Raw genomic sequence first — 21308 nt, forward strand, 5'->3', positions numbered from 1 at the left:
GGGTCGTCACCGTAGAAGAGACGGTACCTAAAGTAGACGTAGTGGCAGCAGCAGAGCTAGCAGCAGTACTAGCAGAACTAACAGTGGAAACAAGAGTAGTGGCAGCGGAAACAGTAGTACTAGCAAAAACAGCAGTAGAAACGGCGATGGTGGCAGCATGGACCACCGTCTCAGTCAAGGATGGGGCAACAGTCGAACTAGTCGAAGGTATTGTGCTACTATCAATCCTAATCAATCAAGTAAGGGGAGAAATTAATCAAATAAACAATTAAACACAAACTCCCCTAATTGAAGACAGATTTTCGAAAAAACCTTAAACCCTAATCCTTCAAATTATGTCGAAATAAGCAGTAAATCAACAATAATTAAAGAAGAAAGCTTACTTGATTGAAGACCTACAATAAAACGCAGATTAATCGACAAAAAACCCAGCAAACAATCGGATTTCGAACAAAACCCGAACAAACCCTAATTTCCCAAATTGACAGCAACAAAGACGAATTAGAGAGGGAAAAGCGAGGGCTTTTGTCGAAGTAAGCACAAGGAAAATAATGTGGGTGATTGATTTGGTATTGGGGAAGAAAAATGGAGGAATTTGGGGTTTTTCGCAAGTTCTTATCGCATAAACAAGAAGGAATGAGAAATAGAATGAAAATAGAAGTTAAAAAGAATAACTCCCTGCGTATAATAAGCATATTCACTCGATCGAGTGATTTGATACCACTCGATCGAGGACTCTGGTATCCAATTCACTCGATCTAACAAAAATCCACTCGATCGAGAATTCCTCGTTTTTGACATTTTGATCGAGTGTCTGAAATCACTTGATAAGTATAATTTTAGTGTCATTTTACCCCATATTTAATCCTTTACTTGACTCGATTTTGTGCCCTTCAATCGACTTAATAGCTCATTTAATTACTAATTTATAATAATTAGTCGTATTAGTTATATTTAATAATTAGTCGTATTGTTATTGTAATATCAGTATTATTAGAATTATTTTATTAATATATTAATTTAATGGGTGAGAAAGGCGGAATAATATTCAGGAGATTCAAGTTAGTGAAAAATGAGACGGAAATCGGAAAGCAAGTTGAGACGGATTTTATTATAATAAAGAGTGAACAAGTCGAGCAACAAAGACCCCGAGTCAACATTTCACCTTACAAAAGTCAAGCATCCCCTTACTCACACATCATCATCGTTCACCATTAATATCATTCATCTCCATCTCCACCACCGAGCAAGCAACAACAGCAAATCGACTTCAGACTAACGTGAGCAGCCCTGCCATCATCACCGACTCGCTCCTGTACCCTTGCTGCTCCATAATCCCAACTTGGCTTCACCATACCTGCCACTAGCTCCTTTTCTGAGCTAAACCACAATCATCACCATAACCGGCACACCTCCACCCATCCACGACTCACACCAATTCCTTCAATCCACAACCAAAATCCGAGTCCAGTCAACCACCTACATTCCATCAACACCATTTCCCTGCATCTTCAACTCACCTCCATCACTCCTCCGGCTCTGAACCCATCAACCATCAACAACTCACTCGTCTTCAACCTGCAACCATATTCAATCACCAAAAACACTATTATGACGGATCATCAATTCGTCTCAATTACCCGCAAACCCGACACCTGCTAACACACATACCAGCAACAACAACAACACGACGCTATTATCACCATCAAACCCGTCTCCATCATCACCAACGCGCGCCACCAGTCCGTCCTCGCAACCTGCATCACCAGCATCAACACAGTCATTTCCATCCCCAACATCCATCTCGGCTCACCTGTACCTGCAAACGAGCACGAGGCCAGCGTCCACTTCTCGCCATAACCACAAGCAGCAACAACCCTCCATCACCAACTGTGCTCTGAGCCGGCGGACCAGCTGCTGCCTCACCGGCTCTCATTCCGCAACAAAATCTCAAGATAGCTCTCAGATGGTCAACCGTCTGCCGATCTCTCAACCGGCTCTAAATTCTATCAAATTTCACCTCAATTTTCCAGCGGGTTTTGTGCCGGTGCACAGCCGGCGGCCGGCGCGCTGGCTGGGTACCCCTTTTGGCGATTTTAGACTTTGATTTCCCCTTTTTTTTCCCTTTTTTCCTTTTTTTCTGCGTTTTATACAATTAAATCCCCTTCCCCTTTTTTGTTTTTTGTTGAGTCGTTTATTTTAGGCCTTAGTGGGAGATTAGTATTAGGATTAGGATTATTATTATAGTTATATTAATATTATTAATATTATTATTATGATTAGAAATTAGAAATTAGGAGGGGTCTTATTAATAGACCACTCTCTTTACGACACAACACTACCATTTTTTACCTTAGAAATTAGACTAGATTATTATTCTCTCTCAATATTGTAGAACCCTAATATTTCCTCTCTTTTTCATTCAATAAAAAGTTGTAATCTTTCTTTAATTATTAGTTTAATTCTTCCTTTGTTTATGCAAGTTCTTCATTTCTCAATAGTATACATTTAGTCTTTTGGGTTGTATTTGGAAGACAAGAAGAAATTCATCTCCCATTATTATCCAAGCTTGGTACTTTCTTCTTAGTTGGTATAATTCTCATCTTTTATTTACATTTACTTCATTAGTTTACATCTTTTATGTTGGTTAATTGTTATTCACGCAAAGTTACAATCTTTATCATGTTTACCATACTTGTTTGTATTTTGTTCCATTTTATTGTTGGATTTTCATTGCTAAACATGTGTGAGTAGTTCTCATCTAGGGCTTAGGGGGATCTCGGGTCTATAATGGGTATGATTTTGGGTTAGAATTATAAGGATTTGGGTGTTTTAATGGTTGTTACTTTCTTGCACATGAAGTGTTTGTAGAATTGCTCCTATGAAAGTTTGAGTATTTTCTCACATGTTTGGTTATCTTGGTGTCTATACTAGTGGATGAACAATATTGGTGTGTAGACTATTGGATGATCTTTGTGTATGTGTGTGACGAGTTTTAGTTAATCATATGAAAGTTGGTTAATGAATTCTAGGTATCCTAAGACATTAGGCATAATTCCTTGACTAATTGCATCACCCATTTCCCATATTTACCTTGTTTCATGCCCAATAACCCAAGTGAACCCGAAAGCTCTAGTCTTTCTCATATTATTCAACTACAATTTCGTTTAGTTTAATGTTATACCTTATTTGCATCTTAGTTTGCAATTAATCAAACCTGCTCCATATATTAGACTAAACTAAAAACTTAAACAAACCAAGTATCTAACCCCCGCCATCCCCGCCATCTTTGTGTTCGACACCCTAATTATACTACTTAATTTTGGTTCTTTATAAATTAATTTTGATTGGGAAACGATGACAAATCCTTATATCAAAATGGCGTTGTTGTCGGGGATGGTGTTAGGTTATGCTTAGTTAGTTGAAGTTTCTAGCTTTAGTCTTTAGTTGTTGTTTGCTTGTTTGTGTAGTTTGTGTGCTTCTTGTAGAGTGTGTGTGATTTTTGCCTTACCCTAGTGTGTAAAAGCACTAGGAGTCTTACGGTTTGCCAAGTTGTATGTCTAGGAGGAACCACCAAGCTTTGCTCTTTGACTCCGATCCCGAAAGGCTTTTTAGAGCCTTAAGGAATAGGACCATTGCAAGGGTTAGAACCTCTTCTCAAGCAACCATAAACCAAGCAAATCCACCCATACAACCTCTCATTGAAAACACAACTCAACAATAACCAAACAACACAATTGAGCCTTCAATAGAAAATCCATTTCACAACTTCAAATTTCCAAATAGCCCACCTCAAACACCACCCCCTCATATACCAAATCCACCGCCACCAATGGCTTTACCTTACCATAACCGTCCTAACAACAATGATGCTTGTGACCCAATTAATTTTGGCACCTTGGCTCCCAACAACTTTGAGATGCACCCCGCCCAAGTGGGGTTGATTTAAAAATTCTTGTTCGGAGGGCAAATTGAAGAAGATGCTCATGCTCATCTAAGAAAGTTCAAGAGAAAAGTCTCTATGATGAAAAAGAATGGGGTATCCGAAGATACACTAAGGATGATGTTGTTCCCGTTCTCCTTGACGAGTAAGGCGGACCGATGGTTGAATGTTCACCCTCCGAACACATTCACAGCTTGGGACGCTTTAGCCAAGGCATTCATGGCCAAGTACTATCCATCATCCAAGACCGCCATGCTCCGAAATGAGATCCACACTTTTCAACAAGAGGATGGAGAATCCTTGGGTGAAGCATGGGATAGATATCAAGACCTTATCGCTAGTTGCCCTCACCACGGGATTCCGGATTGGTATGTCACCCAAACCTTCTTCCAAACCTTGTTGCCAAGAACAAAAGAAATGGTGAATGCCTCCGCGGGAGGGGGATTCGATCATTTGGGTGATGAGGAGGGCACTACTCTAATCAAGAAAATGGTGGACTCCGAGGCAAACCATGGCACAAGAGTGAATGTCTTGAGAAGAAGTAAGCACCCTCCTGAATTCTTAGTGAATGTGGAGACTAATGGTAAGCTTGATATGCTCACCAAAAAGCTTGAAGAGTTGAGTAAGAAGAAGCAAGTGAACCAAGTGAATCAAACTACCACTTCTCGTAGACCATCCATGGAGGAAGTGATGCAAAGATCAACATGTGAGTCATGTGGAGGGATGAGTCACACTTATGAAGTATGTGCAAATAACAATTACAACAACTTTGATGGGAACAATGTGCAAGAGGTGAATGCTTTTCAAGCATTTAACAATTTCTCCAATCGTCCACCTAGACCCTCATTCAACAACAACCAAGGATCCAACCAAAACTTTGCCAACTAATCTCAAGCATACCAAGATTATGGGTGTAACCAAGGGAACCAAGGTAATCAAAACTTTTATCAAGGAAACCAAGGTAATCAAGCCAACCAAGGGTTTAGTCAAGGGTTCAACCAAGGATACAACAATAATCAAAGGTACAACCAAGGGCAAAACCAAGGGTTCAATCAAGGGTACCAAGGGAACAACCAAAATTCCAACTTTAGAGATCAAGGATATGGTTTTCCTCCTCCAACTTCAAACCAACCTTTCAACCAAGAGCCACCCACCCCAAGCACGTAATACTATGGGAGATGATAAATATGACAACTTAGTGAAGTTGATAGGAGATTTGGCAAGTAATACCCAACAACAAATCAAGAGTCTTGAAGCTAAAGTGGCTTCCCAAGCTCTCATGAGTTCTTAAAAACCACCGGGTGTATTTCTAAGACAAGGGCAAAATCCGAGGGACCCTATGAAGGCAAAGGAAGTTAATGCTATCATGGTTGGAGTTGAAGAGGAAAAAGAAGAGTCATTTGATTTGCCAAGTCAAGAGGAGTTATCATACACTACTCCCTTTTCCATGGCTATGGAAACATTGCAAGAAGTTGACCATGAGCCCGAAAAAGAGAGCATGGGAGATTATATGCTTGAGCAAATAATGACAATTCATGGTACAAGCTTTGATGTTGAAGCCAACCCGGATAAGGGAGAGATGGTTATGACTACACAAACTACTATGAGTGAAGAATTTCTGCTTGAAGAAATTGTGGAAGCACCAAATGTGATGATAGAAGTTGAGAAGAACCGGGAAGAAAAAGCGATGATCATGGTGGAAGAAAACTCTTTGGACAATCAAGGAGGAGCCAATGATACTTTAAGGTATGACAAATTTATGGACTTGGTAATGAAAATGGAGACCTCCAATCCACCTTTGGTGGAGATGCCTTATTACTCAGAATTCCTTGAAGAAGCCATTTCTAGAAGAGTGGACATTAGTGGCCATAAGCTTGATGCCTAAAGTGAGAAGTGCAATGTGGTCAAGTCTAAAGAAATCCTCGTCAAACTTGATGACCCCGGGAGTTTCCCAATTCAATGTACCGTTGGTGACCAAAAGGTGGATAGTGCTTTGTGTGACTTAGGGGCAAGTGTGAGTGTCATACCACTTACCCTTGTGAAGAGGTTAAATATTTCAAGCTTAGCCCGCACTTCCATTACAATCAAACTTGCCGGCGGGACAATCAAATCTCCAATTGGGATTCTCAAGAATATCATGGTTCAAGTTGGTAAGCTTTCAATTCCTACCGATTTTGTTGTGTTGGACATCCCTATGAGAAGACGCTCTCGTGTCATTCTTGGCCACGGGAGGAGCTCATAGATGTCAAAGAGGGATTATTGTCATTCAAGGTCGGGAAGGAAAAAGTTGAATTTAAGCTACCACATGCTTCAAAGAAAATCGTGATTCAAAACATGTTTGCCGTGGAAACTTTAGAATTCCATGAGAATGAAGATGAGAACATGGAACTCTTGATTGGGCATGATCCAATAGTTAATGATGATCCACCGGCTAAGTTCCTTAAAGAAGAAGTGAATGCTAAAGATAAGTGTGGGGAAAAGGGCAAGACTTGGGAAACCGAGTTCGATTCTAGCACCAATGCCCCTCCAAAATCAAAACCGAGAATTGAAAAGAAGAAACCAAAAAGATGGAGGAAGAGATCGAAAGGAAATAGGGTATGTGACCCTAGTGTTGACAAAGAGACTAAGGAAAAGCTTGAAGAAGAAATGAACAGAAAATGGCAAGAGGTTCAACATGCCATATATAGGTTACATGATGTGATGACAAGGGTGAAAGGCTCTTGTTTTGTTGGTAGTGAAAATGGTGGAAGGATGGTGGGATCTCGGGACATTGATCCCGGTTGAATGAAGTCCTTGAATGAAGAGGTTTGGTGGAGTTACTTAAGAACCACACAATGTATATATTCTCTTTCTCTTTAATTAAGTTTTTACCGCATTTTACATTTAGTGACATGATTCGGAAAGGAGCTAATCTAAATTAGCTCTCTTTGCATTCATATAGTATAGCTTGCATCGTATTACAATATTGCATATAGATTAGATCATGCATTGCATACTTATTTGAAAATCACTAAAAATTTGAAAAATCAAAAATCACCAAAAACATGTATTTCATTTCCGAATTTCCTCCACACATTTATTCCCATAGGAAATATGTAAATAAATAAGTGTGGGGAGGACATTCCATCATTTTAAAAATACAAAAACATGTTATTTATTTTCAAATATTCAAAAATCCAAAAACATGTTCTTTAATTTCGAAAAAATTCAAAACCCACCAAAAATATGTTGTTTATTTTTCCTATTCTCTCCCTATACTTTGTTCCATTGAGGACAAAGTAAATTTCAAGTGTGGGGAGGGAAATATCCACTTTGTGAATATTGTCTATATTTGTTCATATACATATATACCTGTAAATTTAAGAAAACTCGAGAAAATGCCTAAAAATCGAAAAAATTCAAAAATTCCAAAAATATTGCATTGTATATATATGTTTGGCTAACCTTTGGCATAGACATTGACCATTTGAGGCAAAAAGGAGCTAGAAGACCGCTTGGTAAACTCGTTCTAATCTCTTACTCCTTTACCATTCTTTCTTTATATATCTTGCATATTTGAAGGAGGATGAGAATTTTTGTGCCTTGGATGTTCACTCTGGGAACTTTTGGATTGTTGTGTTGGTATTGATGTGCTGCTAGGTTTAGTCAACTCGTTGCATGTTTACCTTATGTTCATTTCCATTTCTTGCATGCATTTGTTTTAAATGTATATATGTGTTGTGTTTCCTTCTTGTTGCATTGAGTTTTTATATAAATTTTTCAACAAAATTTGGTCTAGGAATGGAGCATGATACCTTCTATGATGATTTTTGTCTTGGCCATGTCTTTCCCTTCCTAGTGGCTTGCACCTTGTGACCTCCTTGTTAGGGCGTTTGCTTGTAAATACCCGGGAAATGAGGCTAGACCGGAAAGTTTTGACCACCATGTGAGACCAAGACCATAGTCTAGGCCTAGATTTCGACATAGCTACTTTCATGTGAAGTTTAGAGCCTCCTTGGGACCGGTACATCCATGCCCGGTCTCCCTTAGGTGTGAGTAGGCTCCTTGCTTGGCATGTCACATCACGACGCATAAGCATGGCGTCCTTTCCTTTTTAGACCATGAGATGTTCACTTGGTTGCATATTTTGAAACAATTAATTGCATTTCATTCTTGAGCCTCACATGGCCAAATAGGCCTAATTTTTCAACCCTTTAGACTGGGTCCTATTTTGCTAACCCCTTTTGAGCTTGAACCTCTCATTTGGCACCTACAAAACTAGCTACATACCATAAACCACCTTCCCTTATCAAGAAAGTTGCTTAAATATTGTTAGTTGTAAGGAAAAGGGTGTTTTGAACCTTAGTTGATGAGTGAGTTGGGATAATGGTTTTATTTGGTTGGTTTGAATAAAGAGGTTTTGAAAAAGAAAAGAAAAGGAAATAGAAAAGATGAAAAATGTAAGGAAAAAGAAAAAAATTTACTTATACTTTGTTTGAGGAGAAAAAGCCAAGCAACACTCCTTTCATCAATGGAGTAGAAAAAGGCATTGCAAGAATAAAAGGGCACTTGATGTTTTTCCTAAATGAGTCGGGTTTACACAATTTTTACTTGATTTTGGCAATCCAATATCTTGTTAGGGTGTAAACGTTACTCATTGGTTGAAATAAGGTGATAATTTTCGTGTTTTTCCAAAGTGAGTCGGGTTTGCACAATGTTTGCATAAATTCGGGAAACCAATTTTTGTTAGGGTGTAGACGTTACTCATTTGTTGTAATAAAGTGGAAGAAATAGAATTTTGGCAACTTCTTGATGTGTACCTCCACATTTTGCCAAAATGGTGCTTGCACCAACCCCATTTCGTCCCATCACCTAGCCCCGTTACAACCCTTGTTTCTCTTTATGCATATTTTCCTTTTTTTTTGCATCTCATAAATGGTCTTGTAGGAGAGGATTCCATGTTAGATTGCGGGCATGTCTCACGAGTCGACTAGTTGAGTGATTTTGGTTACTTTTTGGCACAAAAATCACCCGTTCTAAAAAGAAAACGAGAGACTACTGAAAACCGTGAGGAAGTCGGTAGTCTAGGTCCCCTTAGTCATGGGTCAATTTGGTCGAATCTTGTGTGCGTCGTGTAAATCTTGAAGGTTAGGCTTTGTTTCCCCCTTTCCCGCCTTTGAATTTGTTTCCTAGGCATTTGGTTGTCATATTGAGGTTGCTTGAGCCACCACTAGTGCATTGACACCCCACCGAGACTATGAGACGGTATCTCCCGACCAAAACCTTTAATTGTTCAAAGCAAAACGGCCGTTTAGATGAGGAAAGCGGTTTGATTTTTGTGATGCATCTTATATGTTGACTTGTGCTTAATTGAATGATTGCATCAAAATTTTCCGCAAGCCCCCACTTGTCGTGCATTGGGATGCATACCTCATTGTGTTTCGGTGTGAGTTGAAGGGACGGAGAAGGCCCGTTAATTTCCTTTCATCGGATATTAGTAGTTTAGACAGTGCTCTTATATTACGGGTCTTAGTTAATTTAATGAGCTTATTCAAGGACGAGTAAGGTTTAAGTGTGGGGAGATTTGATAAGTATAATTTTAGTGTCATTTTACCCCATATTTAATCATTTACTTGACTCGATTTTGTGCCCTTCAATCGACTTAATAGCTCATTTAATTATTAATTTATAATAATTAGTCGTATTAGTTATATTTAATAATTAGTCGTATTATTATTATAATATCAGTATTATTATAATTATTTTATTAATATATTAATTTAATTTGTAGGAAAGGCGGAATAATATTCAGGAGATTCAAGTTAGTGAAAAATGAGACGGAAATCGGAAAGCAAGTTGAGACGGATTTTATTATAATAAAGAGTGAACAAGTCGAGCAACAAAGACCCCGAGTCAACATTTGACCTTACAAAAGTCAAGCATCCCCTTACTCACACATCATCATCGTTCACCATTAATATCATTCATCTCCATCTCCACCACCGAGCAAGCAACAGCAGCAACTCGACTTCAGACCACCGTGAGCAACCCTGCCATCATCACCGACTAGCTCCTCTGCCCTTGCTGCTCCATAATCCCAACTCGGCTTCACCATACCTGCCACCAGCTCCTTTTATGAGCTAAACCACAATCATCACCATAACCGGCACACCTCCACCCATCCACGACTCACACCAATTCCTTCAATCCACAACCAAAATCCGAGTCCAGTCAACCACCTACATTCCATCAACAACATTCCCCTGCATCTTCAACTCACCTCCATCACTCCTCCGGCTCTGAACCTATCAACCATCAACAACTCACTCGTCTTCAACCTGCAACCATATTGAATCACCACAAACACCATCACGACGCATCACCAATTCGTCTCAATTAGCCGCAAACCCGACACCTGCTTACACATGTACCAGCAGCAACAACAACACGACGCCATTATAACCATCAAACCTGTCTCCATCATCACCAACACGCGCCACCAGTCCGTCCTCGCCACCTGCATCACCAGCATCAACAAAATCATTTCCATCCCCAACATCCATCTTGGCTCACCTGTACCTGCAAACGAGCACGAGGCCAGCCTTCACTTCTCGCCATAACCACAAGCAGCAACAACCCTCCATCACCAACTGTGCTCTGAGCCGACCGGCTGCCGTCTCACCGGCTCTCATTCCGCAATAAAATCTCAAGATGGCTCTCAGCCGGTCAACCGTCTGCCGATCTCTCTACCGGCTCTAAATCCTATCAAATTTCATCTCAATTTTCCAGCGGGTTTTGTGCCGGTGCATAGCTGGCGGCCGGCGAGCCGGTTGGGTACCCCTTTTGGCTATTTTAGACTTTGATTTCCCCTTTTTTGTTTTTCCTTTTTTTCTGCGTTTTATACGATTAATTCCCCTTCCCCTTTTTTGTTTTTTGTTGAGTCGTTTTTTTAGGCCTTAGTGGGAGATTAGTATTAGGATTAGGATTATTATTATAGTTATTATTAATATTATTATTATGATTAGAAATTAGAAATTAGGAGGGGTCTTATTAATAGATCACTCTCTTTACGACATAACACTACCATTTTTTACCTTAGAAATTAGACTAGAAAATTAGACTAGATTATTATTCTCTCTCAACATTGTAGAACCCTAATATTTCCTCTCATTTTCATTCAATAAAAAATTGTAATCTTTCTTTAATTATTAGTTTAATTCTTCCTTTTTTTATGCAAGTTCTTCATTTCTCAATAGTATACATTTAGTCTTTTGGGTTGTATTTGGAAGACAAGAAGAAATTCATCTTCCATTATTATCCAAGCTTGGTACTTTCTTCTTAGTTCGTATAATTCTCATCTTTTATTTACATTTACTTCATTAGTTTACATCTTTTATGTTGGTTAATTGTTATTCACTCAAAGTTACAATCTTTATCATGTTTACCATACTTGTTTGTATTTTGTTCCATTTTATTGTAGGATTTTCATTGCTAAACATGTGTGAGTAGTTCTCATCTAGGGCTTAGAGGGATCTCGGGTCTATAATGGGTATGATTTTGGGTTAGAATTATAAGGATTTGTGTGTTTTAATGGTTGTCACTTTCTTGCACATGAAGTGTTTGTAGAATTGCTCCTATGAAAGTTTGAGTATTTTCTCACATGTTTGGTTATCTTGGTGTCTATACTAGAGGATGAACAATATTGGTGTGTAGACTATTGGATGATCTTTGTGTATGTGTGTGACGAGTTTTAGTTAATCATATGAAAGTTGGTTAATGAATTCTAGGTATCCTGAGACATTAGGCATAATTCCTTGACTAATTGCATCACCCATTTCCCATATTTACCTTGTTTCATACCCAATAACCCAAGTGAACCCGAAAGCTCTAGTCTTTCTCATATTATTGAACTACAATTTAGTTTAGTTTAATTTTATACCTTATTTGCATCTTAGTTTACAATTAATCAAACCTCCTCCATTTATTAGACTAAACTAAAAACTTAAACAAACCAAGTATCTAACCCCCGCCATCTTTGTGTTCGACTGCCTAATTATACTACTTAATTTGGGTTCTTTATAAATTACTTTTGATTGGGAAACGATGACAAATCCTTATATCACCACTCGATCGAGTTCTTTTGCTGGGCAATCCTCTCGATCGAGTATAAAAAGTACTCGATCGAGTTGTTTTCCTATGGAACATGTCCCAATACGACATATCTTCCCCAAACCTGCGTAAAAACATGTAAAACAATTCCCACAAATACCAAATCACAAAAATAAGTAGTCTATAGTCGGTTTCCACTAAAACTAACTAAGCTAATGTCTAATAGTTTAAAAACGCAATTAAAAAGTCTTAACGGAAATTCAAAATTACAAATTAATACAACGGGGCATTCCCCGCTCATCTTCCAAAACATTTTAGTAGCCCACAAGAGGGCTTCTGACTGGAGGAGGTCTCTTCAGCATTGCGGACCCTCCTCCTCGATCGCCACGTGGTTGAAATCGAATTGATGGAAGGAGAATAGTTGGCATCCACATACGCCCTAACTTTCTTCTTCCTCTTGACATACCCATCGACATTGGCATTTCCATCACTTTGATTGACTTCAACTGTACTTTGACCGTTAGCATCTCCAACATCCACTATATATGTACCTTCAGCAAGGAAAACAGTAGAATGGTCCTCCTTTTCGCTCTCAGTCTGAGGCGGAGGGGTTACAATAGCAGCACAAAATTCAATGTTCTCAGCTGGAGTGTGTATATCTGAGTCAATAGAGGATAGGACATTGCAAGGTTGAACTTGCATGGGAGCCCTATGAGATTTAGACTGATGAAATATCAGCTCCTCGTCTCCTTCCTAAAATGTAAGGGTCTTCCCCCCGACGTCAATTACTGCACGAGCAGTAAATAAAAATGGTCGCCCTAAAATAATAGGGGTATGAGTGTCCTCGGGGATGTCCAGAACCACAAAGTCTACGGGAATAAAGAATCTCCCGATCTTTACAGGTATGTCCTCTATAACTCTTAGTGGCCGTGATATACTACGGTCGGCCATCTGAATGGTCATATTAGTACAGTTGAACTTGGTCAAACCGAGTCTTATAGCGAGAGACAAAGGTAAGACACTCACGCTAGCTCCTAGATTGCATAGCGCATTATCAATCAAATGGGTCCCTATATGACAAGGAATTGAAAAGCTACCCGGGTCTGATTGTTTGGGTGGTGTCTTATTCTGAACTAAGGCAGTCCCTACTTCAGTCAAAGCCACCATTTCGTGGTCAGTTATATGTCTCTTACGCAATAAAATTTCTTTCATGACATTCATGTAAGAGGGTACCTGGGTAAGAAATTCAGCGAAAGGAACGTTGACGTGAAGGCTTTTCAGGAGCTCAGCAAATTTCCCGAACTGTTGATTAGCCTTGTTGTTCTGCAATCGCCTTGGAAAGGGCACTGTGATAGGAATTTCGAGCCCTTTATTCCTTTCTTCCAATGTCTCGATAGGTTCAAACTCATTTGTGTTCGATCGATCTCTTTTACCTCTCGATCGAGGTCCTTCAACAGTTTTTTCACTCGATCGAGCACTTTCAGCTGCTCGATCGAATCATTCATTATCAGAATTGTTCGATCGAGGCACAATTTCACTCGATCGAACACTTTTCTCAGAATTTTCACTCGATCGAGCTGTTTCAGCCTTTGGATCGAATCTTTGATTATCCACTGTACTCGATTGACCCATAATTCCACTCGATCGAGCATTATCTTCAGCAATTCTACTCGATCGACTTCCATAAATCAGTCGATCGAGTATTTTCTTCGGTTGAAGCATGGTTTCAGCAATGAACAACTGTTCATCGTTAGCAACGACATCCTCCGGGTCTGATATATCCTCAACAGTTGACAATTTGGGTCCTTCATAAGAAAGACCACTGCGCAAGTCAATCAACTTTATCGTCTCATGTGGATTCTTCTCAGATTGAGACGGTAAGTGACCCGGTTTCCTTGTGGATTGGCTAGCGGCCAGTTGAGCAACTTGGGTCTCGAGTAACTTAATTGATGCTTCTTTTTGTTGGTCACTCATCTGCATCTGCTTAGTCAATGATTAGATCATCGACTTCAACTCAGCTAACTCACTAACTTCACTAGAGGAAGCTCCTTGATGCGGCGGTGGAAAGGATGGAGGCTTTTGAAAGCCTTGTTAAGCCTTGTGAGGAGGAACATAAGCTTGTTGCTGCTGCAGAGGAGGAGTAGGATTAAGCACATTCTGACTAGTTCATCTCATGTTAGGATGGAATCCACTCTGATTATTATAATAAGAACCTCCTCCTTGCCTATATTGCTGAAAGGCAAGGACTTGCTCCTTCTCTGTTAGACAGTCAACAGCAGTGTGGTCGTCATTACTCCCACATCTCTCACAAGTAACGGCTTCCTGTCTAGTCAACAAGTGAACCGTTTGTTGATCACCAACAGCTTGCAACTCTAACTTGTTAAAACGAGCATTCATGGCTTCCACCTGAGCCACAACAGCATTATCAACTGAATTAGCTGTCCGAATACCATCTCTCGGATTTCCATACTCAGCACAGTGGACAGCCATCTCTTCTATGATGCCCCCTCCCTTATCATCATCATTGTTCTTCTGAAATCGCCCATTAGATGAGGCGTCCAATATAGCACAGTGGTCGTCATACAACCCATTATAGAACTGGTTGCACAAGAACCACTGATCAAAACCATGATGAGGAAGAGACCGCACTAACTTCTTAAAACGACACCAAGCTTCGTAAAAATTCTCATCAGGTGCCTGCTTGAAGCTTGTAATTTTTCCTCTCAGCTGATTGGTACGTTGTGGAGGAAAGTACCTTTTATAAAAGGCGAGGGCAAGAGTCTCCCAGTTGGTGATACCGGCTGCAGTACGATAAAGATCAGTGAGCCATTCACGGGCTCCATCTGTCAAAGAAAAAGGAAACAGGACTTCCTTAATCTTGTCCTGGGTCACTCCCTTAGTGGCGGGAATGGTACAGCAATAGTCAGTAAAGACCTCCATATGTTTTCGCGAATCTTCACGTGCCACGCCTCGGTACAGATTTCGTTCGACCAGATTAATGTACGATGGCCTGATATCGAATGTATTTCCATCCTCTCTCGAAAGCTTGAAACCCTTAGGGATTGAGGCAGCTGTGGGCCCCGAATGACTTGCAATGTTAGGCATCTTCACTGGCTTTATAGCAGAAATAGAGTTGTCTTCCTCACAAGACGGATCTTCTGCAAACAGAAAATGTTGTAGCTCGGGTTCAAAAGTACTCAAGTCTTCCTTTTGAATCTTCCTTTGCAGTCTTAGTCTATGCCGAAAAGATCTCTCTGGCTCAGGATCAGCAGGAACTAATTCTGACCTGTTAGACCTGGTCATACAAAACACTGAAGGAAATAAGTGAGAGCTGTCTCAAGGAATAAAAATTCCCTGAGATGGAAAGAAATAAACGAAACAACAACAGACAGACAGGGCTATTGCCCCCCCGGCAACGGCGCTAAAATTTGATACGGTCGTTATGTACCAAAAATAATACCTAAATATAACTAACAGAAGCTAGTGATAAGTAGGGTCGATCTCCACAGGGAGGCAAGGTATCTATCTGTAAGTCCATCTATCTAAGTCACAAATGGGGGGTTTTGAGTTTGGTTTTCTAAACTACTCAAGATTAAAAGGCAAGAGAAATAAAGCAAGAGTAATAAAGCGAGAAAATGAGAGATAAGTGATCAGATAAAAGAGGTATGTCAGGATTTCGGTTCACCATGGCAGTTTATCGACTCAATCGTAAATAGCCTAGACAATCTACAGTGAAAAGGGCAAGGGAAAGGTCCTTTCGGTCCGCTATCCACCCTAGACTACTACTAACTTAACTTTCGCCCTCATTAGGTAGTCTACTGTTCATAGCAGGTTTGTTCTCCCCAATCTTTCGATCTAGGGGTGAATTTAACTAGATTAAAGTTATTTAGAAGCGTGCACTCGACTAAACATGTTACAGTTATATTGCTACGGTAACAGATTCTCACATGTAAATCGTCTAGTCTATTCACTACATCGTCACAATTCTACCATGGATCCCCTAATCCTCACATAAAGGGATTAGCTACTCATGTCCTTAATGCGATCAACAATAATAACAATAAGCATGCTAATAAGAGATATAATAAAGAGATGATAATAAAGCATAAACAAGAATAAAGGAACAATTAATGAGAGCACAAGATTTAGATTAAGGAGAAAAGAATGATTACAATCCAAATCCGAGAGACAAGAGGCAGAAAAGTTTCCCCAGTTAAAAGAGAGTAGAGAACGTAATTAAGCAAAGTTTTAGAAGTGTCAAAAGTTGTTTTAGACCTAATAATCACTTCCTTATATAGGAGAGCGAAATTATTAACAAAATAAACCTAACACGGATTAGTCAGCCCGTGTAATCTAGCAAACTACTCGATCGAGTCATTTCAGACCACTCGATCGAGGACTTCTCCAGCATAGTTGCTCGATCGAGCACTTGAGGCTCTCGATCGAGTATTCCCATAAAAGCAAATTTCGATCGAGTATATAAATCACTCGATCGACCTTCAGTTTCTGCCAAACCACTCGATCGAACTCCAGAACATCTCGATCGAGTGCTTTCCACTGAGAACAGCCTTCAACTCGTCTTGGCAGCTTCATATGACCTTCCTTCACGCATCCCGATGTATGACTCTAGCTCTAATATCTCCGTCTCCCTATAATGCATGCTAAATGGGACGATTAAGAGACGATTCTGCTACTTTCGGGTCCATTTCTGCAATTAAGACAAAACAAACCAAAGTAGCCAATTCGGAGCATTTTGCAATACAAAGCGATACAAAAGACATAGGAATGCGTGCAATAAGAGGCTAAAAAGTCTATATAAATTGCACGTATCATACTGCCTCATACTTGCGATTATTTTCTCTGTAGATATCATCTCCCTTAAGGTACATTAGTTGCTCCTCCAAGTATTGGAGTCGCTTTTCAGCTTTAGTAGGACCTGGAGGAAGATTGACTTCTGGTTGTCCGACAAAGGGTGGAAGGTTATCATGTATGGCCATGTCAGGAATGTCGTTCTCTACAGGAGGAAGTCTAATTTCTACAGCAACAATCCGACTTTCAATAGCATTAAGGCGAGTATAGGCTTGGTCTTGGCTTGTTTGGAGACGAATGAGCGCGGCTAGGATTTGATCATTACCATTCACGGGTTGTTCGGATCAACCATTAATGCTTCCATGACTAGTTCCCACCATTTTAGAACTGGGGATAAGAAATTGACGACGAATTAAAACACAATCGACCATTTTCGCACACTTACTCAAGAAAAGATTTGACTCGTGAAGTGGATGTGTGCCACTGTGTCAAGTGGGATTTGAAAATGACCACTTTGAAATGTTGATCCTAGACAATTGTAGTGTAGTTGTAGGAGTGCTGACTCGAAGTAAAGTTTGAAATGGGTTTGGGGCCTGAATTTGACTCGACATTTGGACAGAGTTTCGGCTTATTTCACGCTATTTTAGGCCATCTCGAAAATGTTTGCATTTTGAAAGGATTTTATTTTACAAAACTTCGTCATAGTTTTATTTATAAATGGTGATCACGTATATACATACATACAGGCAGGCATTATAACTGTATGCTAAGTGCATTTAAAGGGTTTTGGCTTAAAAGGTGGGTTGACATACCAAGCAATCAAACCATGGTCTGTGGAGAGATCCGTGCCAAACATGAGTAAGGTCGGTTCCTAGTCCATTTCCTCGAGTAGTGAAAGCTCTTGATACAAACATGAGTAAGCATCACGACATGGTAAACGTCAATCGCTATACATCTTTAGGCCCAGATAGGAATTTGGATCGTCCAGACGGGACGATTGGTCGAATGGGTTAGGTTGGGCCTACGAAGGCCGAATAAAATGACCTAAGAAGGTCGAGTAATGAGAACCGACAAGTGTCTTGTACAAACTATTCCCTAACCTCGTTCAAGTTTCACCCTGGGTAACACGTAAGTGTATATTATCCCCAGCGGAGTCGCCAAACTGTGGACATGGGCCACGCCGCGGCGCGCGCGGAAGGCGCTTGAAATAAAGCGTGCACTTGTGGAGTCGCCACCAAATTTATGGGAAATTGGAACCGTTCGAATACCTCGTGCCATGTCAAGACACAAAGTAATGACATGAACATTAAGAACTCGTTACCCTTAGCATTCTATGTCTAGAATGACTCTCGTGGATGCCAATGAACACGGATGTTCACAGAGATCTGGAGTAAGGGGTGAGGGTACGTATTAGGAAGTCCTTTTACTGAACACCTAATCCCGCCCGCCTCGATAGCGGCCTCTACTAATGATTAGGGAAATCGTTCATAGTTGATATGTCATCAATTATACGCATGCAATGCAACATCCACAGATTAATCCTAGCATGTGAAATTAAACTATGTCGGTTAACACATAATTTTAGCAAATAATTTAGGTCGAAGTCGAGAGTTAGATCGATTACATGTGAAAGACAAGCAAATAAATCATACAAGAGCGAATAAACAAACTGTAAATAAAATACAATAATTAAAACTACAATGATTACAATGGTTTAATTGATTTACGTCAAAAATACACTTAAAACGGAATTTTGAAGATGAAAGTAGAGGGAAAAAATAAAAGGGTAGAAATTAAAGCGATAAAATAGGTCAGATTAGGGGTGATATTACGATTATTAGTTAATTAAACACGTAATTAGAGACTACATCAAGGCGAAACGAGTTCAGGGAGAGAAATCACCTCAGAACAGGCGCAGCATCTGCTGCGTCCCTTGGAAGAGGCGCAGCTCCTCCTGCGTCTATTCGGGAGTTGAGCTCTTCCTGTGAAGTCCGAACCGCAATCCGTTAATGTTCGTTGATAAGTTTAAGATCAATTATTGATTGGGAACTCGAGTAAAAGTGATTTAGTAGGTTATGTACATCTGGAAACGTCATAAAAGCGATAACTAAAACGGATTAAAACGAGTTAGATTTGTTTACGGTGTCAAAATTAATTTATTAACCAAACTTGGGTTTAAGACGGTTGGAAAACAAACAAAACAGCATATAAAAAGCATGTACAAAATACGAATCCCAGAAACTTGATATGGACAAATCGAGTTCCTAAAATCCGGGTTTTATTTAGCTACGAAAACCCGCAAATATTGAATTATAAGGGATTTAGGCCTTTATAAAGCGCCGTGATTAAAAGAGAATTATTAAAAGATGTTTATGTACTGAAGGATGAAAGGAAATAAGAAAATAAGACGAAAAAGGCAAAACAATGGAAACCCGAGGAAGAAGAAGAAGAAGAAGAAGAGCAGGAGCAGCAAGCAGCCTCTGGAAGAGGCGCAACATACGTTGTGACTCTTCGAAGAGGCGCAACTGCTGCTGCGTTTCTACTTAACGTCTGATTTCCGCTGTTTTGTAAAAACAATTTTACAAAAGGGTTTTTTAGAATTGTTTTGAGTATACTTTTGACGTAAACCTTACATTAAATTGTACAAAAATAAAAACATAAATTAAAAGTGGGATTTACACCCTCAGACTTACATGTTTGACGGAACGAGATTAACTAAGTTAACGTCAGTGATTGCTCGACTCGAATGTATGTAGAAAGTGCCCTCGTTAGAGGATTTTAGATTAATTGATTGATGTGTAGTGGTCAAATTGGTCGGTCATGCAACGTGACTGGTTATCAGAATGATCTGAGCTTACGTGGTTGACTGATCAAGCACGTAGGTGTCAAAAGCTTAGAGCAAGGTCTAGAATGCAAAGGGAGAAGAGAAGGGCGGACACTCGCGTGAAAAATATGGAGACCGGAGGTCTCTATTTATACCAAAAAAATGTGAAGAGTTTTGGAATGACAGAAACGTTGGAAAGAAATCACTGAAATATTCCGTAAACAGCCAAACAGGGCTGGGGAAGAGGCACAACAGCTGCTGCGGTTCTTCCAAGAGGCGCGGCATCTGCTGCGTCATTTTCCCAGAGGTTTCCTCTTCCGGAAGAAAGATTTCCGTGTTTCTGTTATGGAAATGCGGTACATCTATACTTTCTTACTCCGTAAAATATGACATACGGAAGATATTTTACCAAAAGATATAAAATTTGATTTGGGAATAAATATCTGGAATATTCTAGAACATTCCGACTCGGCATTTTAAACGGTTTCTTAGAAAATAAAGCGGCTTTTGACCCGGACTCCAAATGAACTCTAATTACTGTCAAAAGGACCGTATCGGTGCGTAGATGACGACCAAGGAGTAGACTCGAGTATTTGAGCTATCACCTAACGATAAACTTACGAACTGTCATAAATCATTCCGCGTACCAAACATGCGGCCCAATCATCACTGGATGGTTGGCGGGAGGTGCAGAAATGAGGTATCTACACGAAAGTAATTATAAAATCGACTGGTATCAAATAAAGATTATAAAATAAGAGAACGAAACTACCTCATCATGAAGTGATAATAATGATGACTTATGAGCTGGAAAATGGCGAGATGAGAATGAAAAAGACGATAGAGATTAATAGATTAGAGAGGCGAGATGAGAATTAGGATTTAGGTTTGTTAGTTTGTGCAATTGTGTTTACTGACTTGTATAATGTATATTATTATTGTTATTACTTTATAATGTGTGTCGTGGTTTATGTTTAAGTTTTTCCTCTTATTTTAAGTTTTTTAAAATTTGGATCGGATTCAGATATCCGGATTAAATTTCTCAATCCACATCTGATCCAGTTTAATCGGGAAAAAGCCAAATCGAATGTCCAATTTAAATGGTATCCACATATTCAGATTTTTTAATTCGGATTTTAGATCGGATTCGGATAACAAATTTTTTATCGGATTTTTTTTGCTAAGCCCTTGTATGTAGTAGCCTAGTAGGGTACATACTATACAATATTGTATGAAAAATGAGATGTCGTCACCGGGTGGTACTCAAATTGAGCGTCGGTATTACGGTAAATTACCTAGTTATTTTCATTTGTCTCCGCTAAAATTTTGAATTTCAAACTTCTTAAGAGAGCGTTTGAATACTTGGAATTCATTTTAAATGATCAATCTCAAATTAAAAAAGTGAAATCATGAATATCAATTCAAATGCTTTTTTGAGAAACAAAGAATTTGAAATTTAAAATTTGAAATCCAATTTCTATGTTTGGCAATACAAGGAATTTGATAATCCAAATTTGATCCAAACTCAATTTTCAAGTATTCAACTCACATTCTAATGTTTTAGACTAAAATTTTCCGCACGTCAACATAAACAAAATAGCGCGAAAGTGGCCAAACGACCCCCTTAAGTTTGCTTCAATGTGA

General features: G+C 39.5%; 1 non-coding gene across 1 annotated transcript; it reads right to left on the minus strand.

Moving 5' to 3' along the window:
• Window positions 1–4195: 4195 nt before the first annotated feature.
• LOC141624587 (small nucleolar RNA R71) lies at window positions 4196–4302 on the minus strand. The gene has a single exon (XR_012534393.1). It is a non-coding gene; the product is annotated as a small nucleolar RNA R71 (small nucleolar RNA).
• Window positions 4303–21308: the final 17006 nt, after the last annotated feature.

The sequence above is a fragment of the Silene latifolia genome, chromosome X (assembly GCF_048544455.1).
Source record: "Silene latifolia isolate original U9 population chromosome X, ASM4854445v1, whole genome shotgun sequence".
NCBI lineage: Eukaryota > Viridiplantae > Streptophyta > Magnoliopsida > Caryophyllales > Caryophyllaceae > Silene > Silene latifolia.